At 40.1% G+C, this 27,524-nt stretch overlaps 1 pseudogene; it reads left to right on the forward strand.

Annotated features, from left to right (window-relative positions):
* The window catches only part of LOC130034978 (contactin-associated protein-like 3), a 156,003-nt pseudogene that overhangs the window by 40,730 nt on the left and 87,749 nt on the right, over positions 1–27,524 (forward strand).

Consider the following 27,524-nt stretch of genomic DNA (forward strand, 5'->3'; position numbering starts at 1 on the left):
TGTCTGATGCAACATTCACTTTTCATTTACTCTAAGTTCCTTCGTCATGGGACAGTTGGTGGCAATGCCTAAACTAATCCAGACTAAACTTCATGATCATTTTCCAGTCTATCACTTTGAGAAAAAAACATTATATCATAGACATAATTAACATAAAATGACTTCTTTTGGATAAACTAACATTAGTTTTTTAAAAATAATACTTATTGGCAGAGTACACTATGGCATTTGGAAAATATGGAAAATATAAAAATGTCAAAATAAAAAATAAGCATACTTTGTTAATCCAAAAATTTAGTTTAATATTTAAGAGCCTCTCTTTCAGATTTAACTCTATTTTTATAAATGTTTAAGTATGAACACATTAAAAATATGTATATGTACAAGTGTATGTATACTCACATATAAATAGGTGCATCGTTTTGAAATACTTTACATCTTGTTCAACAAATTTTCATGTTTTATTATAACTTAGATTACTTCTTTTCAAAAATTGATAATATATTCTTCCAAATAATCTTTAAGATTATTATAGGGAGTAACAGTACACAGAAATAAGGAAAATTATATTTCTAACATAAAAGTTTATAAAATATCTTATGTTACAATCTCTCCAGATATTAGTGAAGTGGATTGAAATAAATACAAGATTGAAATAAGCCCTATGTCCTGTCACTGTAAATAGTTCATTTTATGATTGTTTAGGACGAATCATGAAAATTCCATTTTTGTGAGGCCCTTGGAGTAGTCTCTTTCACCTAGATCTGCCTGAGATGTGGAATTTCACACATTTTCTGGATTTCCTCATTCTGGTGAAATGGCTCACACATCCTTCCTTGAAAGTATTCTTACCTTTTTTCCCCCTTTCTAGTGAGAGAGAAAAACATGCCTCTATATTTCTCTCTATTTCTTTCTCCATCTCTCTATCTCTCCCTCCCTTCACATCTCTCTAATGTTTTTCAATAAAAACTTTTTCTTTTCCAAAAAAAGGCTGTTGCACATTCTAATGTAAAATAATTGGACTCTCTATTCTTGTTACCTCTTTGCCCCTTCATTATTTCATTTCTTCTTTGTCTATAATTTTCACATTTTTTAAAAAAGGGTGGGGGTTAATAGCCACCACCAATTGTGCTTCAGGCTTACTCCTGACTCTGTGGATGCTGTTTGACTGGACTCAGGGGAACAATTTGAGGTGCTGAGGATGGAACCCGGGCCAACCATGTGCAAGGAAAGCAGTCTATTCACTGTTCTATCTCTCCTGTCACATGTCTGTAATTTTCAAATGTAACTGAATGATAGTGTCAAGAAATGAGCCTCTTTACTGCCATACAAGAAATGACAGCAGATAGTGACTGCCAAATGCTACAGTCTTGGCAGAGGGCATGCAGACTATAATACTGCAAGTTGAACATTGTAAATTAGGTTATAAAATATATAAGTAAATGATAGATTATATTTGCCTAGATATGAGAACCCTCTAATCACCAAATTCATTGATCAACCTGTCATTAAACCAGCATGGACTGTACCCTCCTCCTAGCTAACAATGGTCAATCTATAAATCGAAGTGCATTGCCTAATTGCATAATGTGCACCTCTTTCCCCACAATCTGGCATCTAGCGTTTCTTACTGTCTCTCTCCAAGAGACTCCATCCCTCCTCCAGATTGTGATTTCTTTTGTCCAAGCAGTTAAATGTGCTGCACAGACTTTGGGTGAGCTCACTGTGCCTTTGCAAGATGATCCAAGATGTGCATTATATTTTCAAGCATGTGTCCTGTTTAGAGGCAAAATCTGAAGAGTTTACAGGAATTTATTTTAACTTATTTTTTTTTACTTTCAGGTTCTGCACTAAATGATGGACAGTGGCATTCTGTGTCCATATCTACTAGAGGGAGTCACCTGAGTATGACAGTAGATGATAATGCAACTTTCATAGCACATTCCCTACATGGGCAGATTCATTTTGGTGACACATACTATTTGGGAGGTAAGTGAAAGGAACAGGTAATCCGGCTTATTTTAAGACAACAAACATTTTTTGTGGGGTTGGAACTGGATCACACCCAGCTGTGCTCAGGGTTTGCTCCTGGTTCTGTGCTCAGGGATCACTCCTGGAGGGTTCAGGGACCACAATATGGGAATGCATGGGATTGAACCTGCCTCTAACACGTGCAAGGCAAGCACTCTACCCATTGTACTATTGCTTTGGCTCCAAGACAACAAATATTTTAAAATGAAAGTTAAAAATGAATATTTTTCAATTATGCTATGGTCAGTGGCAATCTTGAGGGGACAAAGTTGAAAAAATCATGACCCAAAGTGCATATTTACTAAGTGGCCTTGTTTAAATATGCACAAAGAAAGAAATTTGACACTAGTGTTTTACAATACCTTTATATCACAGTTATCTGGAAAGCTTCCAAAAGGTTGGTGCCTGCCTCTGTTTCACAAGCTGCTAATGTCTCAGGTCATGAGGTCTGTTCAACAGGTTCCTTACTGTTTTCTAGATCATTCTCTGTGCAGACAGCATTGGAAGGCATTGTTCTCCTCTCTAGTCTTGACTGCTTTTCTATAAGTTCCTAAAGCCAATCCTCTCCAGATGCTCTGTGTTAATCATGCTGCCATATGTCAGGATTATTCTCCTTTTCTCGGTTGGTTCTTCTTCGACCTGGAGCTTGATGACTCAGTAGTGCGGCCCCTGAGCATCATGACAGCAATGGTAGCACCTGGAAGCCCATAAGAGGTAGCCAGGTACCCCACCTTGTCCTCCTGAGCCAGGATCTGCAACTCGCCAAGAAGTACTTCTTAGCCACTCTCGACAGAAGTCACTTTTGCATAGCATATCAATAGTTGTAGGTAGCAGCTATAAACAGTGATCCCTTTGCCCGGTGATGAGATTACCAAAACCCCAGCAGGGCCTCTCTACCCTAAGCATAGTAAATGGATGGAGCATGGAAAATTCACCTCCTCAGTGCATTTTAATTGCGATTTGGGGCCAAATTCAACCATGCTCAGGGTTTACGCCCAGCTCTGTGCTCAGGATTCAGTACTAGCAGTACTTGGAGGACCATATGTAGTGCCAGATATCTAACCAGTTGTCCACCTGCATGGCATCTTACCCCTTGTATTACTCTCATTCTGGCCCAACAGTGAATCTTTTATTAACACTGATTTTAAGTGCTGTGCTTTACAATACTGTTACTAGTAGGGTTTTATGGCTATAATGTGTCAACATCACACTCTCCACTATAATGCCTACTTCCCTCCCCACTGTTGTCTCAGATGTCTCTTCATCTTAACTCCCCACCCACCCCAGTTCAGCCTACCACTTCTCAGGTTCTGTTGCCTTTGGGCAATTGTTATTCTCTTACTATGTGTCTCTTTCTATGGCACATATGAGAGAGATTGTTCTGTACCTGTTCTTCAACCTCTGGATAACTTCATTCAACATAATACAACCCCCACCCATCCACTAGGCAGTAAACAGCTTGGTTTTCTCTATTCTTATAGTCCAGAATTTCATTATATTTATATCCCATTATTTCCTTATCCAATCATCTCTTGATTGATTCCAGTGGGATCACCTTAGCCAGAGTGTTGTTGTGGAATGAAGATTTTGAAGGTGATACTCCCATACATAGGAACATTGAAGTAAAGAATCACATGTCCTCTGGAGGCTTAGAGATGCCATAAAAGATATATTTCTCATTGTCTTGAAACACTCCTTTATATATTTTGTTTAGTGTTTTATAATTATTTATTTTTAAAATAAGTTTGGAATCAAGGTGAAGATAGAGTGATTAATTGACAGCCTGACCAGAAAGTATAGTATCTTCCCTAGGAATTGACAACAGGCACATAAAACATGACTCCTAAGATTCTTGAAGCAGCATTCACTAGGAAGGGCAGGTTGGTACCAGCAACCAGCAACCTTGATTTCTTGGTCCTCTCACATGCTAACCGTGGTTCATTTCAGGCCCAGATCATTTACTAAAGTTTTATGCTTATGCATCATAAGTGTAAATCTGTAAGTATAAATCTTATAGTTTAAAAGATTTTACAGCTTCTTCACTTAATCACTTAATCCCCTTTATTCATCGATTTACTTGAGCGGGTGCCAGTAACATCTCCATTCATCCCGGTTGCGTGCTAGCGTAGCCCAATGGTATCCGTTCGTTCTAGGAACATGCAGAGCCTCAAACCGATCATTCAGGGTCTTGACGAAGAAGTCTGACCAGCTTGTAGGTGGGCGTCCACGTGATCTTTTGATGTCCCGTGGAATCCAATCAGTAATCGCTCTAGTCCAGCGGTTGTCTGTAAACCTCATTACGTGTCCAGCCCATCTGATTTTTGATGTCTTGGCAAATGAGACAGCGTCCCTGATTCTTGAGCGTTGACAAAGATCAGAACTCCGGATTCTATCTCTCATTTGATACAGCTTCTTAGAGGAACAAATTCCTTCAAAATGAAATAATTTATCCAATAATTATAATTTAAATGGAAAGAAATTTAAATCAATAAAATAAATAAGCCAAATGCTTGATATAATATTGAATGATGCAAAATAAAGTACTTTCTAAAATTTTTAACGATTTAAAACTATTTCAAAGTATTTAAACAAATTTCAAAATCCTTAAAATTTAAACATTCTTTATATTTAATGAAATGTATAGCTAGAGGAGGAAATTTTCATAAATATTCAAAGACTACTCTCCACACGCTTGGACAAGCCTCTCGCATGAAAGAACTGGCAGAGGAACCCAGGTGTGTGGGACCTGGGGCTGAGACCTCCAAGCCTGCTGGAATGGGACTGGTCCTCCTCCAACCAGATCCCCTAGCTAGACAGTTATACCCACCAATTGCCCCCGGTTCCCAAGTAATCCCATCAATGGCTAAGATCCAGAGACTATAAAGCCAAGCTCCTGGAAGAGAACAACACAGAGTCTCCTTCCCCCGCACCTGACTGTCCTCACCAGGGCCCCTGAAAGTGGACAGGTTGAGTTTCCATTCCCACCCCAAGCAGAGCCCCAACAGCTGAAGACCACTGGAACCCAACCACAGCCATGCTTAAGACCACTTTCCACACACTCAGATGAGCCTCATGCATGAAAGAACTGCAGAGGAACCCAGGTATGTGGGACCTGGGCCTGAGACCTCCAAGCCTGCTCAGATTGGGACTGGGCCTCCTCCACCCAGATCCCCCATCTTCCAGTAGCTTGGCAGTCACACCCACAAACTGCCCCTGGTGATGTGTAATATAATTAATGGTGACGATCCAGAGAATATAAAACCAAGTTCCTGGAAGCAACCTCTAGTTTTCACTCTAAGGAGAACCTGGTAGGCTACCAAGAGAATCCTGCCCATGTGGCAGAGTCTGGCAAGCTCCCTGTGGTATATCTGATATGCCAAAACCCAGTAACAATGATGGGTTTCATTTCCCTGACCCTGAAAGAGCCTCCAATGAGGCACTTGCTAAAATCTCAGGGCTAGGACAAATGGAGACGTTACTGATGCCTGCTCGAGGAAATTGATGAACAATGGGATGGCAGTGATACAGTGATTCAAAGCTTTGTGATATCAATCACTTATTACTATGAAAAATGGGTCACTCTCACTGTCCTTCCATTGTTCATTAATTTGCTTGAGCGGGCCCAGTAACATCTCCATTGGAGATTTTGTTGTTACTGTGTTAGGCATATCCAATACCTCATGGGTAGCTCGCCAGGCTCTGCCGTGCGAGCAAGATACTCTAGGTAGCTTGCCGGGCTCTCTGAGAGGGACGGAGGAATCAAACTCGGGTCAGCCATGTTGGCTGCGTGCAAGGCAAACGCCCTACCTCTGTGCTATCACTCAAGCCGAATGAAAAAAGAGTATATGCTTTAACTTTTCTGGGGCTGGAGCAATAGTAGGTAGGGCATTTGCTTGGAATCGAACCCAACCAGGGTTCGATTCCAAGCATCCTATTTGGTCCCCTGAGAACCACCAGGAGTAATTCCTGAGTTCAGAGCCAGGAGTAACCCCTGAGCATCGCTGGGTGTGACCAAAAAAGAAAATAAATGAAAATAAATAAATATATAAATAAATACTAATCTTTCGTAAATAATATACATAGGCACATTCTATCATCTACAAAATCAAGTGACAGTACTTTTGATAGTATACATCATGACAATGCTTCACTTCCGCCCTCAGATTCTCATTTTTGTAGATATTGCCTTGCATCTTTTTTTTAAACTGATCTTTGTTATACTCATCTTTGTAATCCCTAATTTTCATAGGCAGTTAAAATTGTCTTGGCTTGTTTTTAAATATATAATCAGTAAGATAATACTGTAAGTTTTATGACTTTTTTGAGATCTAGCTTAGTAAACCTGAAGAGCTAAAGTTAACTCATTCTCACTTTGATTATGATTTTTATTTATAATCTTGATTATCTCTTCTGTCTCTTTCTGAAATCCAATAGTTGGTGCTCAGATTTCTTTTTTTAACAGTGAAAAGTGCTGTGAGTGTTCTTGTACAACTGCCAAGAGTCATCTTGCCATTGTATTTTTACTTTTCCCTTATACATCAATTGTCTGATTTCCCCAATGTGGACAGTTCATCTAATGACACAGCAGCCATGCACTAATATATCATTGACATTTTTCAATTGTTAAGTTGAACAAATGTTCAAGATGCACAGAAGTGATGATGAGTGTGCTATTAATATGTGGCTTCATTAATATCTGTGAGAGGAATCTAGATATTTGGAAACAAAGCATATCAAAGGATGATAGACATGTTCTTTTTCATAGAGTTTTGTTGATATGCAGACCATTAGCCTGGTTATAATATAGTTGCCTGTAAAAAGCAGTGTCTCTGAGATGAGTCTATTACAATGTTGGCACTGATGACTGCAAGTTGCTGAATCAAGGTTTAATTCTGGAGGCCTTCATCCACCTGGGTAGCCAGGGTAAGACCCAGCATGCAGGGTCCCCAGAACCATTTGAGTCCTTGCTTTGAACCTTCAGTTCATCAATGCCTACTTGTACCTATTAAATAAACACACCATGCACATTTTTTTTGGTGCCTGATATTAGGGGTAGTTGAAAGACAGGCTCTAAATAAATTTCTTTTAATGGACTCTATTCAATGACATACTTATACCCCAAAGATAGGGAATACTCAACAATAATCAGAATCCCCTGAGTATCCTTGTGTTAAATGTCAGCATTTCTGTGTACTGTAAAGACATTTCACTAAATACTCATTGTACTACAGTGAAATGATTGATAATTTATATTATCTTCAGTGGTAATTAACCTATGGCTCCCTTGGCAGTGATGAATCTCTAGTGATAGCATAGCAGGTAGGGCATTTGCCTTGCATGCGGCCGATCTGGGTTTGATTCCTCCGCCCCTCTCGGAGAGCCCGGGAAGATACCGAGAGTATTTTGCCCACATGGTAAAGCCTGGCAAGCTCCCCGTAACATATTCGATATGCCAAAAACAGTATCAAGAAGTCTCACAATGGAGATGTTACTGGTGCCCACTTGAGAAAATCGATGGACAATGGGAGGACAGTGACAGTGACAGTAATAAACATTACCATTCACTTTCACTCTTAATCCAAAATTAGGTGACTGATGAATGATCTCTGCCAATTTACCAGTACAATGTTGGGATCAGTCTTCTCTATGGTTACTTGTCCTGAGCGCTCTTGAGCCTTGGTCCCTTATTCTTGACCTCTTTCTCAATTCTGGAAAGTGAATCAGTAGTAGTGGCTTGACCTTTACCTCATTCAAGTTCCACTTTTACAAAGTTTTCCTTATGACTGAATACATTTGACTTAGTTTAGATAAGTTTGCTTGAGTTTGGGATCTGGTGGAAGAAAGATATGCTGAAAGAGAATAATAATAATAATAATTAATATAAAGTTGTTTATTCACTTACTACTAACTTCTAACATTCCTATAGTTGCTAGTACTATATATAGAAGTAACGTAAAAAGATGAATCATTTTTTCAAATAGAGCCAGCCGTTTAGAAATTCTTTTATAAATTATCCTCTTTGGAATAAGTAAGTAAAGGCCCTCCCATTGATCATCGATTTGCTCGAGCGGGCCCAGTAACGTCTCCATTGGAGACTTCGTTGTTACTGTGTTTGGCATATCGAATACGTCACGGGGAGCTTGCCAGGCTCTGCCGTGCGGGTGAGATACTCTCGGTAGCTTGCCAGGCTCTCCGAGAGGGGCGGAGGAATCGAACTCGGGTTGGCCATGTTGGCTGCGTGTAAGGCAAACGCCCTACTGATGTGCTATCGCTGAATAAATTTTTAAAAATGGTAAAAAGAAAGTTATAGAATAAACAGTTCTTTACATTGTAGTCACTGTCACTGTCACTGTCCTCCTGTTGTTCATAGATTTGCTTGAGCGGGCCGAGTAACATTGTGAGACTTGTTACTGTGTTTGGCATATCGAATACGTCACGGATAGCTTTCCAGGCTTTGCTCTGTGGGCAAGATAATCTTGGTGGCTTGCTGGGCTCTCTGTGAGGAGTGGAGGAATCGAACTCGGGTCGGCTGGGTTGGCCACGTGCAAGGCAAACGCCCTACCACTGTGCTATCACTCCAGCACCTTTCTCTTAGCTAACTGAATTTAATTGAACATGACCATAATCGGAGGTGCCCTCATTGTCACTAAAGTAGGTCCAATATACTGAATACTTTGCTGAAGGGTGGCTGTTCATAATTGTTTCTGATTTTTCCATCAATCCAGAAGTTCACAATCATCAGTCCTTCTGATTCACATGACTACTCTAACAACTATTGCCTTGATAGTTCCTTAAAAAAAATAATTATTGTTTAATCCAAAGATCCAGCCTGGTTCAAATAAGAAGAAATTATTTCTCTTTAATGATTGTTATGGCTTTATTTTTAGTGAAACAAGATAAGTTTTTATTGCACAATACTTACTTAGAAATATGCAAGGGCTAGAGTAATAGTACAGAGGATAAAGCTTTGCATGTGGCCAACCTGGTTTAGATTCCTGCATCCCAAATGGTCCCCCAGGCACCACCAAAACTAATTCCTCAGTGCAGAGCCATGATTGGCCCCTGAGCATAACCTCTGAGTGATCCCTGAGCATAACCACCCCTCCCCCCAAAATAAGAAAATTGAAAGGGGGGGGAGAAGGTAAAGATTACATGTTCAAAAGGAAACATGAACTTGAAAGATGAAGCAAGCAAGCATACATAGAGATAAACAAGCGAGATAAGTGTTCAATAGAGAACACAGGCTTGAAGAGCTAACATTTTTTTTTTTTGCTTGTTGGGTCACACCCGGCGATGCACAGGGGTTACTCCTGGCTCTGCACTCAGGAGTTTCTCCTGGCGGTGCTCGGGGGACCATATGGGATTCTGGGAATTGAACCCGGGTCGGCTGCGTGCAAGGCAAATGCCCTACCCTCTGTGCTATCTCTCCAGCCCTGAAGAGCTAGCCTTTGACTATTTTAAAATAGTATGCCATTCAGATCGGAATCCATAAGGTACATTGAAGACAAAGTCGGCAAAACCCTCCATGACATTGAAGCTAATGGTGTCTTCAAAGATGTCACGCCACTGGCTAAGCAACTGAAAACAGAGATAGACAAACGGGACTATCTTAAATTAAGAAGCTTCTGCACCTCAAAAGAAACAGTGACCAAAATACAAAGACAGTCCCCAGAATGGGAAAGGGTATTCGCCAAATACACATCTGACAAGGGGTTGATATCAAGGATATACAAAATACTGATTGAACTCCACGAGAAGAAAACATCCAACCCTATCAGAAAATGGAGCGACGAAATAAACAGAAAGTTCCTCAAAGATGAAATTCGAATGGCTAAAAGACACATGAGAAAATGCTCTACATCACTAATCATCAGGGAGGTGCAGATCAAAACAACAATGAGATATCATTTCACACCGCAGAGAATGGCCCACATCCAAAAGAACAAAAGCAACCCGTGCTGGCGCATATGTGGCGAGAAAGGGACCCTCCTTCACTGCCGGTGGGAATGCCGACTGGTTCAGCCCTGGAAAACAGTATGGACGATACTCAAAAAACTAGAAATTGAGCTCCCATTTGACCCAGCAATTCCACTCCTGGAACTATACCCCGGAGAGGCAAAAAAGTATAGTCGAAGCGACATCTGCAGTTGTCTGTTCATCGCAGCACTGTTTACAATAGATAGAATCTGGAAAAAAACTGAGTGCCCAAGAACAGATGACTTGTTAAAGAAGCTTTGGTACATCTACACAATGGAATACTATGTAGCTGTCAGAAAGGATGAAGTCATGAAATTTACATACAAGTGGTACTACATGGAAAGTATCATGCTAAGCGAAATGAGTCAGAAAGAGAGGGATAGACATAGAAAGATTGCATTCATCTGGGGAACAGAAAGTAACAAAATAGGAGACTAACACCCAAGAATAGCCGAGATAAGTACCAGGAGGATTACTCCATGGCTTTGAGGACAGTAGCACACGCTAGGGGAAAAGGCAGCTCAGATAGAGAAGGGAGCACCAAATAAAGGATGTTGGGAGGTTCCTCTCAGGATGGGAAATGCGTGATGAGAGTAGACTATAGTCTGAACAAGATTGCCACTCAATGTCTCTTTTGCAAACCGCAGCACTCAAAAGGAGAGAGATAACAAAAGGGAATGCCCTGCCACAGAGGTAGGGTGGGATGGAGGGAAGGGAGGTGGGTGGGATACTGGGACTGGTGGTGGTGGAGAATGGGCACTGGTGGAGGGATGGGTATTCAAACATTGTATAACTGAAACCAAAGCACAAAAGTTTGTAAGTCTGCAACTGTACCTCATTGTGTTTCACTAATAAAAATTTAAGGAAAAAAATAGTATGTCATGTCAAATTTCCACAAACCAAAATAAAAGAAATACTAAAATTTGAGCTCTTATTGAAAATACATAGGAGGGAAACTGGGAAAACTAATGTTTCTTCTCCTTTTCTAATTTCTTGACTGAAATCTCTTATAAAGATAAGAAAAATAAACAATTTTATTAATTTGTTTACTCGTTTATATAAGAATTCAGAGTAACTCCCAAGAATGCATAAGCTACTAGCTTAAATACCATTTCCAGCTGAAGACAAAAAGAAACATTCAGGGACAAAGACAAGGATAGGCAGACACTGTGATCAGGAAAAATAACACAATAAACAAGGGTAAAATCCTTATGCAGATTTAATTTGCTGCGTACTCAAATGCTCATGGCAGAGCCAGGTAAGCTCCCGGTGGTGTATTCAATATCCCAAACACAGTAACAACAAGTCTCACAATAGAGATGTTACTAGTGCCTGCTTCAGCAAATCAATGAACGAACAATGGGAGTACAGTGCTACAGTGCTAGTCCAGTGTTGATTTTCTAGATATTTATTGATCTTTGTAGTACAGAAAGTGAGACACCCTGGTAATTGGAGAATTCCATTGTATATGTAAATTTCACCTACAAAAATTTCACCTACAAAATTTTGTATATATTGTTTTTTAAAATAATCAGCTGAAGATAATGCATGTGCTCAAAGGGATGAGCACATGCTTTGTGAACCTTGCTTTGCATGCAGAAGACCTCAGTTTTGATCCTTGGTACCTCATGGTCCCCCAAACACTTCCAGAAAGAGAACCTGAGCACCAAGCTGCTCTGGGCAATGTCCGTTGTTATCTAAAAGCAAGGGAAAAAACAACAGAAAAGAAAAAAAGAAAAGAATAAGGTAACCCTTGTTTGTTCTTTGCTGTTGCTTTAATTTTTTTGGACCACACCCTGAGTTGCTCAGGGTTTACTCCTGAGCACCGAGGACTCATTCCTGTCAGGTTTGGGGGACCTTATGGAATGTTGGGAAGCAAAGCCTGGTTGGGCACATGCAAGACAAACTCCCTATCCACTGCACCATTGCACAGATTCCACAAGATAACCCTATGTCGAGAGAATATTTTGAGTTGGCATATTCCATTCTTTAAAAAAAATTCTTAGGGGTTGCTATATCACGCAGCCAACATGGCCGACCCGAGTTCGATTCCTCCGCCCCTCTCGGAGAGCCCGGCAAGCTACCGAGAGTTTCTCGCCCGCACGGCAGAGCCTGGCAAGCTCCCCGTGACGTAATCGATATGCCAGACACAGTAACAACAAAGTCTCCAATGGAGACTTTACTGGGCCGCTCGAGTAAATCAATGATCAATGGGAGGGCCTTTACTTATTTTACTTTTATTAATTATCAGCCAAACGTGTCTACTTAGAAAGCATGAAAGAACTGGTTACTAATGCATGCTGTGGGTAGAGATGAGGTTCTGCTGCTTCTAATATTTTTTTATTTTCTAATATTTTTTAAGGGGAGCAAAAAAGATACAGAATAAAATAGTTACATTTCACATGAAGCAAAAAAATTTACTTCAAAAAATTTTTAGAAGGGGCATATGCTGCCCAAGCTCACGTGCTGCTTGCACCCATGTGGCCAAGCAGATGTGGTGTCGGAGCTCATTTGTCACCACATCTCCTTTCTTGAGATGTGTACTTTCATGCTTTCCTGTCTAATGCTCGGATGTGTATAGGGGCTCTCTCTGCCCTTGGAGAAGCCCAGGTTCTCTCTTGAGCATAATACTGTCCACTTGCTCCCACTTTCTCTTCCTCTTTCCCTTCAAAACCTCCAAATAAAATCTGTTTTACTTCCAAATTTTTTTTGGAAGTAAAAAAAAATTGGGGAATTAACACAATTTTTTTTGGGAAGTAAAATCTGAATATTTTCCTGGTGGCGGGATTGTAAGCCAGTAGAGCACTTGCAGGCAGCCACCCTGGGTTCAATCCCCAGCACCCAGAACTGATGCATCCTGAGCACAGAGCCAGGAGTAAGTTCTGAGTACTGCTGAGTGTGGCCTGAAAACAAAACAAAGCAAAACAATAAACAAAAGCCTAAATATTTTGAAATAATGTGTCTCATTCATGTTTGCTTACCAAAAATAAGACATTCAGTTAAATTAGTGCTATGTGATAATAGCCTACACTGCTACAGTGTTGGATTCTTCAGGACTCTTCCTCTGCGTGGGAGATTTAGCTTGTTTGTTTGGGTGGCCATATTCAGCAGTGCTCAGAGCTTACTTTTGGCTCTGTCTTCAGGAGCCAGGGGACAATATGTGGTGCCTGGGGTTGAACCCGGGTCAGCCGCATGCAAGGCAAGTGCCCAACGGCACTATACTGGCCCTCTTCACGGAAGATTTGTGCGGAGGTGGTTGAGTGAGATTAATTCTTGCCAACAACCCCTAGAAGGGTGGAGAGAACAGATGGATTAACAGCGGAGTAGGCTGACTGGTGGTAAGTTTGTAATGACTCAGTGATCCTATATGAGATATTGGTGCTGGGAATCCCTTCCAGGGAGTCCCAGATGAGAAAATGTGTCTAGGTCACGATTGTATCCATTGTCCCTTTGAACATTGGTTATCTCTGGGGAAGAGCATTACCTTAGGAGAGTCAATTCCCTATAGCCAGGGAAAGTTTTACCCAAAGGCAATAAAGAATGGAGTGGTACTGGGGTCAGTAGAGATGTTCATTTGTTCTCCCAGTCACTGCCTGTCACAAACGCGTTTTGCAACAACTGCTTCTTTGTATGTACAGCAACCATATCTTTGGCCCCTCTGAATGTTTTTTAATTTTTTGGGGGGGCCACACCTGGAAATGCTCAGGGGTTACTCCTGGCTTTGAGTTTTCGAAATCACGCCTTATGGTCCTCTGGAGATAATACAGGCTGAAACCTGGTCAGCCCTGTGCAAGGCAAATGCTCACCTGCTGTACTATTGCTCCAGTCCCATGATTGTTTCTTTGTAATCATTGTAATAGTCCTTTTCCTAAATGTCCACTCCTTTACATTCTAAACTTGCAGTGTACAAGAAGCTGTGATTAATAGAGGTAAACTCAGGGCAGCGTGTGGCAATTCTCAAGATTCTGTTAACCCACAGCAGGGGATGGATGAAGGTTTAAATTCCATCTTGCTGTGATTTTTATTTTAAAGCATCTCCTTTCTTATCATTATTAAAAGAACATTGTTTTCTTGCAAATTCCATTGGAATAAAACAAAGCAACCATGTAGATATTGTGGTTTGTAATTTATAATGGGACAGTCAAGGACTGTACCAGAAGTTGTGAAAATTACTATTATTGGAAAAAATCGATGCTACAAGGAGTAGCACTGTAGCACTGTCCTCCCGTTGTTCATCAATTGCTTGAGCGGGCCCAGTTACATCTCCATTGTGAAACTTGTTGTTATTGTGTTTGGCATATCAAATACGTCATGGGAAGCCAGGCTTTGCTGTGCGGGGGAGATACTCTGGGTAGCTTGTCGGGCTCTCCAAGAGGGGCAGAGGAATTGAACTCAGATCAGCCAGGTCAGCAGACTGCAAGACAAACGCCCTACTAGGATTATTCTTATATATTTTTCTTCATATTTTCCATTGACATGGCAATACAAGATAGTTCTTAATTCTTTATGATATTGACTGAAGTGTCCAGTTCAACAAAATATTTTAAATGTAAATATAAATCTTAGAGGTGCAAAACAATTGTTATAAAAATTCTTTAAAAGTATGCCTGCGCATGCCTACAGACACACAGAAGTTAGGTATTTAGCATGAATTTTAATAAATAAAATTTATTTTTCACTTTCAATTTATGACATTTATTTTTATTTCATTTTATTTTCAAACACTTTCTATTTAGTACCTCTTATCAAACCTGCTCATTAGTTTGAGTTCAGTATCATGGTAATGTCATTCTTTATGCTTTTAATTTCTTCCTTAATTACCTTTCTGATCCACTCATTGTTCAGCATTGAGTTGTTTAATTTCCAGGTGATTTGGTTCTCTGTGTCTGTGCATGATTAAGTTCTATCTTCAGTGCATTGTGGTCTGAAAGGATAGTTATATGATGTCTATCTTTCTGATTTTCTTGAGGTGTGTTTTGTGACACAGCACGTGCTCTATTCTATAAAATGTTCCGTGTGCACTGGAAAGAACGTGTATTCATTTTGGGGACGATGCAAAGTCCTGTGTAGACCTTCTCTCTTCTATCTCTTTCTTCAAAGCCAATGTTTCTTTGCTGAGTGTTAATCTTGTTGCTCTATCCAGAGGTGACAAGGCGGTGTTGAAGTCTCCAACAACTATTTGTTGCTAGCAATGTTTTACTTAAAACTGTTGGCAGCTGTTTTAAGTATTTCGCTGGTCCCTCATTAGGTGTGTATTCGTTTAGGACTGTGATTTCTTCCTGCTGTACATATCCATTGTTTATTAAAAATAGACTTCACTGTCTCTTCTAGTCTTTTTCAACCTGCAATCCATGAGGTTACATACTTGGATGGCCACCACAACTTTTTTGAGGGAATTCTTTGCTCGCAGGATTGTTTTCCATCCTTTGACCATTGAGTCTGTGTTTGCTCTGACTGTTCAGATGTGTTTCTTATAGGTAGCAGAATGTTGGGTTCAGTTTCTGAACCCATTTTTGTCACTTTGTGTCTCTTAATTAGTGCATTTAGACCACTGATAATGAGAGAGATTATTGCCATGGGGATTTGTGCCATCTTTCTGTAGAGTTTTTTTGTGCTTGTAGGATTTTTTTCTTGTGTTACAGTAGCTCATTTAGTTCTTTTAACGTTAGTTTTGAGTCTGAAGTTCCTGAGCTGTTTTTTATTCATGAAATAGTGTATTGTTCCTTCAAGCTTGAGTGAGAGTTTAGCCGAATATAGTATTCTTGGTGAGGCGTTCATTTCATTGAGTTTTTTTCACTACATCTCACCATTGTCTTTGGGCTTAGAAAGGTTCCTCTGATAAGGCTGCTGTAAATCTAAGGGATGCTCCTTTGTATGTGATTTTCTTCTTTGACCTTGCTGCTTGCAGTATTGTGTTTCTATCCGTGGCATCCATCATTCTGACTATGATATGTCTTGGAGTCTTTTTATTTGGGTCTCTTTTAGCTGGCACCCTCCGGGTCCTAGGATCTGGATGCCTGCATTCTCCAGCTTTGGGAACTTTCCAGCAATGACATCTTTAACTGTGGCTTTTTCATTGGGGTTGCCTCCCAGTCCTTCTGGTTCTCTAATTATTCTAATGTTGTTTCTCTTTGATTCACCCCCTAGGTCTCTGATTCACCCCAGAGCTATTTTGAGGTTTTTTTTCCCCATTATTTATTGTTGCCTGTAAGCTTTCTGTAGCTCATCTTCAAGCTCACTGATTTTGTCTTCGGCTGTAGCCATCCTATGTTTGAGGGCACCCACTGACTTTTTATTTCATCTACTGAATCCTTTATTAGTGACACTTCTGTTTGTAGCTTTCTAATTTCTGCTCTCATTTCTTCCTGTATTTTCTTGTCTGTCATTCCACTCTTTCTTTCATGTCCTCCTTTAACTTACTGTATGCCTTTTCCATTTCCTTGAGTTCATTGAACATCTTCAAAATTTCATCTCTAAATCCCTTACCGGAGAGATTGTATTTGTGGGTAACGCCTGCTGAGGCTTCTGGACTCTTCTCTTAATCCTTTCCTCCTGTGGGAATTTGAGCTGCTTCTTTATATTGTCGTGGTTATATGGAGGTGGGACCTTCTAGTTCACTATCATTATTTCCTCTTGCTGCGAGAAAGTATTCTGGATGAGCTCACTTGATGGTGGTCATGTTTTCCACCTTCTATAAGTCCTTCCTCTCAGGTGCTCCTCTATATGTGAGGCCTCTGGTGAACCTGTGATCTTTTATTAGAATGAGCTTGTGTGGCTTCTTATGTTCACTGGTGTTTTGGTGAAATTGTAATAGACTAGTGGACTTTTGGCCAATTGTATTTGAAATAGCTAGGATGTTCTTCATGGAATTAAGTAATGAAGAGTGGGATGTGACTCCAGGGTGCCAGGAATGGGGAAGATTACTGGCCCCACCCCAAGGTCACACCTCCTACTGTAAAGGCCACACCCCCTGCCACAGAGGCCATGCCCCCTGCCAGGCTGTAGGTGGTATCCTGGTCTGAGAGGCTGACTGCAGCATAAGTGGGGGAATGGCCACCGGCGACTGGTCACTCACCTGGCACATGGGGTGGATGCAGGAAGCACTGGAGGATGGCATGGGTCAGACAGGCTGGGTGGATCTGGGTGCGAGGAACTGTCTGGAGCATGGGCACGGAAACCTATGCTTTTAAAAAGAAAACCAAGTTCTGCTTAAAACAGATTTTCACTAACTCTATACTTTTACCCCTTACCTTCTTCTGGTCATTCCATAAATTTGGCCTTAGTTTGTATTTTTCTTGTTACCAATACCAGAAACTCTTGTTCCTGTCAACTTCCTAGCACTCTGTCCTGCTCCAAAGGGAAGAGGAGTGTAATTCCCAGGGGTAGTTTCTACAATAAACACTGTGGTGTAACTTTTTTTTTTTTGTGGTGTGTGTGTGTGTGTGTGTGTTTGTGTGTGTGTGTCTGCTTGCCCTTTTAGGCTGTCCTGATAGCAACTCTGGCTCTGGATGCAGAAATCCTGGATTTCAGGGCTGCATGCGGCTCATCTCTGTTAGCCACAAGGAGGTGGATCTCATCGCAGTGCAGCAGGAGAAGCTGGGCAGTTTCCATGACCTGCAAATAGACATCTGTAGCCTGACTGACAGGTAAGGAGTTACTAGATTATTTACATATACAGGTTTTCAAATTTCGGTAGCAGATTAAGTAACAAATCAAGAGCTGGAAAAGTGGATTTTCTTATCATCACCTGATACCCCTTCCAAAGGGTAAAATAAGCACAAGCTAAACATGAAGAAAAAAAAAACTTAGTACAGTGAGTAAGAAAACTTCTCTGCATGTGACCAAGATGGGTTCTATCTTAATACCACAGATAGTCTCTCTCTAACCTCGGTATGACACCAAGACAAAACAATTTTATAATTTCACAACAGAATATTGAAAACACAAAAGATATTGAAAACCTTGTACAGAATGGGATACTGGCCAAAACAACAGTCTACTGAAGAGTCCATTGAAGGCCACCCCCACCTCCACAACCCTAATAGATATCTCGCTAGGCCTGTCTCCTTGACAGGCTGATTTTTAAACTTACTTTTATTGAGGTACCAGGATTTGCAATACTGTTAGTGTTTTTCATGCAAATATCTTTTGAACATCACAACCCCATACTGTAACTTCTCTATTCATCTGCCATTGAGCACTTGAGTGGTTTTCAGATTTTTGTTATTTTCTATAGTGCTGTAATGAAAATTGCTGTGCATACATAATTTCAATGAATGGTTTATATTCTTGGAATAGATAACTAGGAGTGAAATTGCTGAATCTCATGTTAATTCTATTTTTAATTTTGGGGGAAAATCTCCATACTGATTTTCATAAAGACTGAAATCATTTTTTCATCTCCACCAAAAGTAAATGAGGGCTCCTTTTTTTCTAAATCTTCTCATTACATGTTTCCAATATTTTTCACATAGTTTAGTCTCACTGTTATGACATGTCTTTTTGGCATTTTAACTTTCGTTTTCCCGATAATCATTGATAATACACATTTGTCAGGTACCTATTTGCCTTCTGTATATCTTGTTTGAAGAAGCGACTGTGTAACACTTCTCGCCATTTTACTGGTAAACTTTTTTGTTATTGGTTTTTTTTCAGTTTTCAACTTATCTTGGATATTATCTTTTTTCCTAGATGTGCATATTTTTTGTTTATTTGGTTCTTTATTGGCCAGACTGGCGGTGCTTAATGTTAACTCCTGGATTTGCAATCAGGAATAACTACTGCTAGTGCTTGGGGTCCATATTGAATGCTGGGTGTCAAACCTGAGTGTCACGAGTACAAGGCAAGTACCCTACCCACTATATGGTCACGCCAGTCCCAGATATGCATATTTTCTCTACCATTTAGCTTTTATTGTACAGAGCTACTTTTAAATTTTTTACTTATTGAATCACTCTTACAAAGCTGTTTATGATTAGATTTCAGTCATACAGTATTCCTACACCCATTTCTCCACCAGTATACATTTCCCAGCACCAGTGTCCCCAGGCTCCCTTCTATCACCCCCCACCTCCTGCCTGCCTCTATGGGAGGGACTTTTCACTCTCTGGCTTTTTCTTCTCTCTCTCCTTCTATCCCTCTCTCCTCATGGGCATTGTGATTTGCAGTATTGGTACTGAAAGTTATCAAGAATATCCCTTCACCTAGTTTTATCATTCAGATTTTGTCCAGCGTGATCATTTCCTGCTATTTCTGTCATACTAGTCTCTTCTCTACCTTACCTGCCCTCAGCCCCCCACACACTTGTGGTTAGTTCCAACCATTGACCAGTCCTCCTAGCCCCTGTTTTCCCTGGACATGGATATTAGTCTTCTACTATATATTATTTTTATATACCACAAATGAATGCAGTCATTCTCCATCTGTTCCTCACCTTGTGACTCAGAGCTACTTTGATCTAATCCCATTCATTGCTTTTACTTTTGTATTAAGTCATTAAACTCCCCACTGAAGTCATTATTATGCACTTTTCTGCCTGTGCTTTCTTTGATGTATTTTTAAAATGTGGGTCGAGCGTTTAGTTATATGATGCATTTTGAGTTAACTTTTGTGATTCTTTTGCCTGTGGCTAACCCAGTTTTCCAGAAATAATTTATTGAGACAGTTTTGTTCCTTCTTTGCTATAAGTTAACTTTCCATTGGTCTGAGAATCCACCTTTGTTCCAGTACTAAACTGATTTGATACTCTTGCTTTTTATATGCACAGTTAGGGAATGCAGTGCCCTTCATCTTATTTCTCCACATAATTTCTTTGGCTCATTGGAGTTTCTGTGGCTTCACACAAATTGATCAGTGTCTATTCTATGTTAAATGTATTTATTGCTTTGGGTAAAATGGTCATTTTAACAATGACAGTTCTTTCAAACCATGAACATGTAGTCTTTTTCCATTTCCTTGTAGCTTCCCTTTTTTATGGTAACTTGTAGTTTACTATGTATATCTTTAACCTTATTTGTTAACTTACTATTAAATACTTATTTTTGATGGTATAGTAAATGAGATATAGATTTTGGTTTCTCTTTTAGTTTCTTATTTTACTCTATAAATGCAACATTTAGAATTATACAGATTTTTTCCCTGAAACTTTTTTTTTTCTACTAGTATTATGGTGACTGTCAGGAATTTCTTAACATATTGTCATGTTATTTATAAAATGTGATACTTAACTACTTTTTGAACTTTACTTTTTAAAGTTAAATCTCCTTTACTTTTTTTTTCTTAGCTAACTGTTTTGACTGAAACTTTTGACTACTGTATTTCATAATAGTGGGAAGAATGCACACAGTTGATTTGTTGTTTCTTAGGAAAAGCATTTTGTTTTTAAATAAGTGTGATATTTACTGAGTTTGCTATATATGGCATTTGCCATATTGAGGAATACCTTCCACTTCATTATGCTTTGATCATAAATTACATCTATTTATGTCATCATGTGATTTTTTAAAAAAATTTCTTTTTGATATGGTTTAATATCCCAAAAATAAATACCACTTGTTTATGGTATATGATAATATTAATGTATTGTTGAATTCAGCTCATTGACATTTTATTGAAAATCTTTGCATCTAGGTTTTTATACGCATATTGATGTTCAGTTTCTCTCTCTCTCTCTCTTCTTTTCTATTTTTTTTCTTTTTAGTTTTTACTGCTTTTGGTTTTTGTCTTTTGGTGTTTTCCTCACATAAAGTAGTTGGAAGAATTCCTGTTCAGATTTCCTAAAGATCTTAAGAAAGATAGAAAACATATCTTCGGGGCTTTGATTTTGTTTGCTTGTTTTGCTTCTCGCAGTGCTAGATGACCTTGTAGTGCTGGGAATCAAATTTGGGTCTCAAAGTCATCTCCTTGGCCCCCCACATGATCTTGTATTTTAAAGATGGGGTTTTATTTAAAGTAGAATTTACCCTTAAATCCATTTGCACACAAACTTGTTTTGGAGAGACTTATGATTTATTTTTCAATAGTATTATTGTATTAGCCTGTTAAGGCTTTCTGTTTGTTTGTTTGTTTACTTGTTTTTAATTCAGTCTTGGGACATCATGTGAGTTTAAAAATTCATTCTTTCTGATGACTTTAAGTTTAACATTTTTCTCCTAATTCCTTAACATGGTAAGGTAGATTATTTACTTGAACTTAATTTTCTTTTTGTTTTCTTTGTAAATGTAAAACTTCATTGTTAAAATTTTTCCTTTTAGTATTATTTTTGCTCTGTCTCATATGTTATGATGGCTTGTGTATTTATTCTTATTTGTTTTCAGAAATTCAGTTCTAATAGAATTTCTTCACTGAGCTAATATTAGGCATGTTATTTTGGTTATAGAAACTGATATCATCTGTAAATTATAGAACCACATATAGAATCCTGAATCTTGGTCTTGAGAGAGGGTCAGAGATGTTAACTCTGAGATAGGGTAAGGCACCCACTGGGGCTATAATAGCTAGAAGGATCAGAAGTCCCAGTTCTCTCGGAGAGGCCAAGTTGTCATTTTTTCTGAATCTCAGAGAATACAGCATGTGATGTACAGTATTTCTCTCACATTGGGACTCCACATTTCCCTCTTGTGTGCAAAGATCCTTTAGCACCCACCAAAGTGTATCTACCTTTATTTCACTGCTACACTGTATACATATGTATATATGTGTATATGATACATAAAAAAGGAAAATAAGCTTTCCATGTCATTCATAAAATGGAATGCAAAAATATGCTGAAATCTCTGGAGATATATAAAATATGAAGTTATATCCTTTAAGCAAAAATTGAGATGCATCACAAATCTTTATGTATGAAAGAGCTACTCACTTCTTTTATGTCTGACATAGCTACTAAAGGTGATTTTTGTTTGTTTGTTCATTTGTTTTGATTTTGAAGCCACATCTAATTGTAATTGTGCTTCCTTCCTTCCTTCCTTCCTCCCTCCCTCCCTCCCTCCCTCCCTCCCTCCCTCTCTTCCTTCCTTCCTTCCTTCCTTCCTTCCTTCCTTCCTTCCCTTCCTCCCTCCCTCCCTCCCTCCCTCCTTCCCTCCCTCTCTCTCTCTCTCTCTCTCTCTCTTTCTTTCTTTCTTTCTTTCTTTCTTTCTTTCTTTCTTTCTTTCTTTCTGTCACACCCAGTGGTGCTCAGAGCTTGCTCCTTGGCTCTGTGTTTAGGGATCACTCCTGACAGCGTTGCAGGGTCCCTGACAGGCCAGAGACTGAACTTAGGTCTGCTGTGTACAAGGCAAATATCTTATTCACTGCACTATCTCTCTGCCCCCCATCTCATTTATTTAAAAATATTATCCCCAAATGTTTTTAGATAAATCATGGTATTCTTTGTTTTTTAATCTGTCAAACAGACAAAACTGTCCTCCCATTGTTCATCGATTTGCTCGAGCAGGTCCAGTGACGTCTCCATTTTGAGACTTGTTGTTACTGTGTTTGGCATATTTAATATGTCATGGGTAGCTTGCCAGGCTTCGGTGTGCGGGTGAGATACTCTCGGTAGCTTGCTGGGCTCTCTGAGAGGGGAGGAGGAATCGAACCCAGCTCGGCTGGGCTGGCTGCGCACAAGGCAAATGCCTTACTGCTGTGCTATCACTCCAACCCATTTTTATTAGTTATTTTAATTCTATTACAAGAACAGAATCTCTTCATTAGTGCTTTTGCAGTGTTCCAATGTTTCAAAAAGACACAACAATTTACTTCATTTAAATAAATGGTAAAGAAGATGCATTTTGCTTCAGTTGTGTCATCCCTGCTGCCTGGTCCAGAGTGAGAATTTCTTGGAATATCACTACTAGTCTTTGTTTAAAATGGTCTGTAGGCCATTGGCCTGCTGCTAGCCTTTGTAAAATGCTTTTCAGTGAAGCAAGATTTTGCCCATCCATGACACTAAGGCTCTATTACCTTAAAAACTAAATATAGTTTTCTCTTTACACGAAAAATAAAAGCTGCCACTATAGAATAATAATAAGTTGGGGGTTGTAAGCATCTGGGGGCAGTTCTCTGTATTTGAACCACATATTACTTTTAAGGCACACCTAAACTTTGATGAAAATGTGGGTGGGAATCAAGTGGGAGAAGCCAGCAGTCCAGAGCAAGGCAGAGCCTTGTATCGAAGCCCAAAGTGTGGCAATTAAGTTTGATCCATTTAAAGATTTCTACACTAGCAACGCTGACTTAGAGGAATAGACGAGGGCACATGGAAGATGGTACTAACTAGTATGACAGAGGTATACCACAGAGGCCTGGGAGCCATCTGAGGCTCTACATGTTGACCTAACGTTCTTAAAATATCTCTGAAGGGCTCAATGCCAGGTCCCTCTTTATACTATTTACCAAAACTCTGACATCTGGTGAAGATGATGATAGTGAAGACAGCAGAGAAGAACACAAGAGGCAACTTATTTAAGGGTGAAATATTTTGGTCTGAATCATGAAGATTGGGAGTTTGAAATAGGGAATAGAGATTCTGTAAACAAATTATAGAGCGATTTATGAGTATTAGGTGAGCAGAATCACAAGTTAATTGCTTCATGACTGTGAATGATGGATCATTAATGAGTCTAGCCAAAAGAGTAATTCTTCAGTTTTGGTTGGATCATGGTGTGTATCTCTCAATGAAGCAGTATGGGGGAAGAGCACAGTTTTGAGGACTAGAGTCAGAATTTTCTATTATTCATTTTTTTATAATCAGTAATATTATAGAAGCACAGCGGGTAGGGCGTTCGCATTACACGCGGCCAACATGGCCGACCCGAGTTCGATTCCTCTGCTCCTCTCGGAGAGCCCGGCAAGCTACCGAGAGTATTCGATATGCCAGACACAGTAACAACAAAGTCTCCAATGGAGACGTTACTGGGCCCGCTTGAGCAAATCGACGATCAACGGGAGGGCCTTTACCTTTACCTTTACCTAATATTATAGAAAGAAAAATCTCAAAGTTGAAAAGAACTTTAACAGGGCATATTCTTTTTTAATGTAGGAGTACTGCTATTCATTCAGCCACTGATTAGCTGATAAAATTTGGGCATGAACTCCAAATTACTTTTTTTTCATAATTTTATTTATTTATTTTTTATTCTTATATTTATTTATTGAATCACTGTGGGAAAAGTTACTAAGCTTTCAGGTTTAAGTCTCGGTCATACAATGATCAAACACCTTTCCCTTCACCAGTACTTATTTTTCACCACCAAGAACCCCAATATACCCCCCCTCCCAGCCCTTCCAATGCCTATGAGGCAGATGATTTCTATTTAACTCTTCTCTGCATTGATTACATTCATTATTTCAACAAAAAAAATGCACCATTACTGTTTAGAATTTCTCCCCAAACAATAAGACTTGCTGACATTGTGAAATACTTTGTTTTCTATAGCTGGTTATGAGAATCATATAATATCACATGGCTGCGATTTTGGATTTCTGCAAAGAGCCAGATAATTACGAGATTGTTTCCTGTACATCTGGTTTATGGCTGTGCCGGAGAGCCACTCGTTGGGGGCAACTCGTGACCTCGGTAGGGCGTGAAGGACGAGCCATTATCACCACCCTTCCCATGAGATTGCAGTTGCCTGTCACCGCTGGCTCACACCTGGCTTTCCTATAAGCTCTGAGGCGGCAGCCACCTTGCTGCCGGGGAGGGGTCGGGGAGGGATGGGAGGTGGAAGGGAGCAACACCCTTTCCCTCCCGGGGAGGCATGGTGCCATAGTTTAACCCATGGTTCATTAATTTTTCTGCCGCAAGTGGCCAGACTCTGGACTAAGTTCTTTTGCCTCTGGAGCCATGGCCGTGCTGGAAAGCCACTCGTGGGGGGCAACTCATGACCTCGGTAGGGCGTGAAGAATGAGCCGGTACCATCCCCCTTCCCATGAGACTACAGTTGCCCCGTCACCACCAGCTCATACCTGGCTTTCCTATAAGCTCTGAGGTGGCAGCCACCTTTTATATGGTCCAGATGCATTTCTGCCAAAAGCTGCTGGGTTTTGAGATTTGTTTCTGAGTCTCTGGGATCATAGCCATTAATCAACTTGATCAGGAGCCAGCTTGATCAGGAGCCAGAGAGGCCGTTCGTAGGCGGCAACTCGGGGTCTCGTTGGGATGGGGGGAAAGGGCCGGTTTCACCCCCGTCTGGTGAGGCCCCATGTATCTCGTCACTGCAGGCCCAAACCTTACTGTCCAGTGGCCTCTGGAGGATGGTGGGCCGCCAGGGAGAACAGCCAAGGCTGCCAGGAGGAACAGCCAAGGCACAAAACCTATTCCCACCTGAAGTGGCCCAGCACCAGTAACCTACTGCAGGAATAGGACACATTTCTGCCAAAAGCCTTTGGGTTCCGAGATTTGTTTCTGAGTCTCTAGGATCATGGCCGTTAATCAGTTCGATCAGGAACCAGAGAGGCCATGCCTCCAATTATATAGCTGGGCCAGGGGTGGTTTGTGGGTATGTCTCCCACATACCTAACTTTTGGCCGTTTACTTTCTTGGTAAACTTTGCCCCAAGCTTTTGGGGTCTGCCCAAAGGCACAGCAGCAATTTTGGGGTATCTGAAAGTCTGACGGTGCCATCAGGCTGCTGATGCACTCGCCTCACAGGTACAGACCGATCTGCTGGGGGCATCATACCCCCAACAGGGCATATTCTCTTTTTTTTTCTCAGTGGGGTCATTTTATTCTCAGGTGTAAAAGCCTATGATTTCTTATTTTTTTTAAATTTTATTTTATTAGTGAAGCACCATGAGGTACAGTTGTAGATTTACAAATCTTTGTGCTTGGGTTTCGGTCATACAATGATCAAATACCCATCCCTCCACCAGTGCCCATTTTCCACCACCATGGATAATATCCCCCCCACCCCCCCTCCCACCCTGCCTCTGATTGAATTTGGATAGGTCTTATGCAAGACAATACCTTATCCACTGTACTCTCTGGCCCCCTTGATGCAGAACTTTTTCTTTCTTAATTATATTCTCACTGGCCAACAGCATGTCTTTCTTCAGGAAGTATCTGTTTATCTCTTCTCCCTATTTTTGGATGAAGTTTATTGGAGTATTTTTCTTGTTAAGTTGTTTAAGTGCTTCACAGTTAGCCTCTTCAGACCACAAAATAAAGTCCCTAGGAATCAGCTTAACACAAGAAATGACATATGAGACTTATATAAAGAAACTATGAATCACTACTAAAAGTAATTAAAGAAGACACAAAAAATCGAAATATATTCCCTGATCATGGAAGAATTGATTTTGTCAAAATGAGAACCGTACCCAAAGCAATGGAGTCCTTATGAAAATACCCATGACATATTAAAGAGACAAATGAAAAATTTTAAAGAGACAAATGAAAAATGGTGCTGTTGAAATTTTTATGGCATAACTCTTCATCCTTCAATAAAAGAGATGGAAACATTTCTCACTCCAGTTTTAAATCATACTATGAAGTTATATTGATAAAGACAGTGTGGCACTGGGAAAATGGCAGATGCAGATAAATAAAATGCAATTGAGAGCCCAAAGATCAGTCATCAGGTATATATATATATATATATATATATATATATATATATATATATATCTTTGACAGAAGAGTTAATAACATGAAGTGGTACATTTATTTATTTATTTTTTTTGTCAAGGGTTGGTTTGATGTTTCCATTGTTTGTTTTTTTTTCTTTTTTTATTAGTGAAAAACCATGAGGTACAGTTATAGGCTTACAAATTTTGTGCTTGGGTTTCAGTTATACAATGATCAAGTGCCCATCCCTCCACCAGTGCCCGTCATCCATCCCCATGGGTCCCAGCATCCCCCTCCCCACCCTCATCCCCCCCCCAGTCCCATCCTGCCTCTGTGGCAGGGTATTCCCCCTTGTTCTCTCTCTCTTCTTTTGGGTACCGTGTTTTGCAAGAGAGGCTTTGAGTGGCAATCATGTTTGGTCTATCGACTACTTTTAGCATGCTTCTCCCACCCTGGGAGGACCCTCACAACACCCTTCATTTGGTACTCTCTTCTCTATCTGAGCTTCCTTTTCATCTAGAGCCTGTGGCTGGCCTTCCATTCATGGAGCAAAATTCCTGGTACTAATCTCAGCCATTCCTGGGTGTTACTCTCCCTTTTTGTTGCTTTATGTTCCCCAGATGAATGCAATCTTTCTGTGTCTAACCCTCCTTCACTGCTGGTGGGAATGCCGGCTGGTCCAACCCTTTTGGAAAACAGTATGGACGACTCTCAAAAAATTAGAATTTGATCTGCCATTTGACCCAGCTATAGCACTCCTGGGAATATATCCCAGAGAGGCAAAAAGGTATAGTCGAAGTGACATCTGCAATTGTTTGTTCATTGCAGCACTCTTTACAATAGCCAGAATCTGGAAAAAACCTGAGTGCCCAAGAACAGATGACTGGATAAAGAAACTTTGGTACATTTACACAATGGAATACTATGTAGCTGTTAGAAAAGATGAAGTTATGAAGTTTACATACAAGTGG

The sequence above is a fragment of the Sorex fumeus genome, unplaced genomic scaffold (genome assembly GCF_029834395.1).
Source record: "Sorex fumeus unplaced genomic scaffold, SorFum_2.1 ptg000063l, whole genome shotgun sequence".
NCBI classification, from domain to species: domain Eukaryota; kingdom Metazoa; phylum Chordata; class Mammalia; order Eulipotyphla; family Soricidae; genus Sorex; species Sorex fumeus.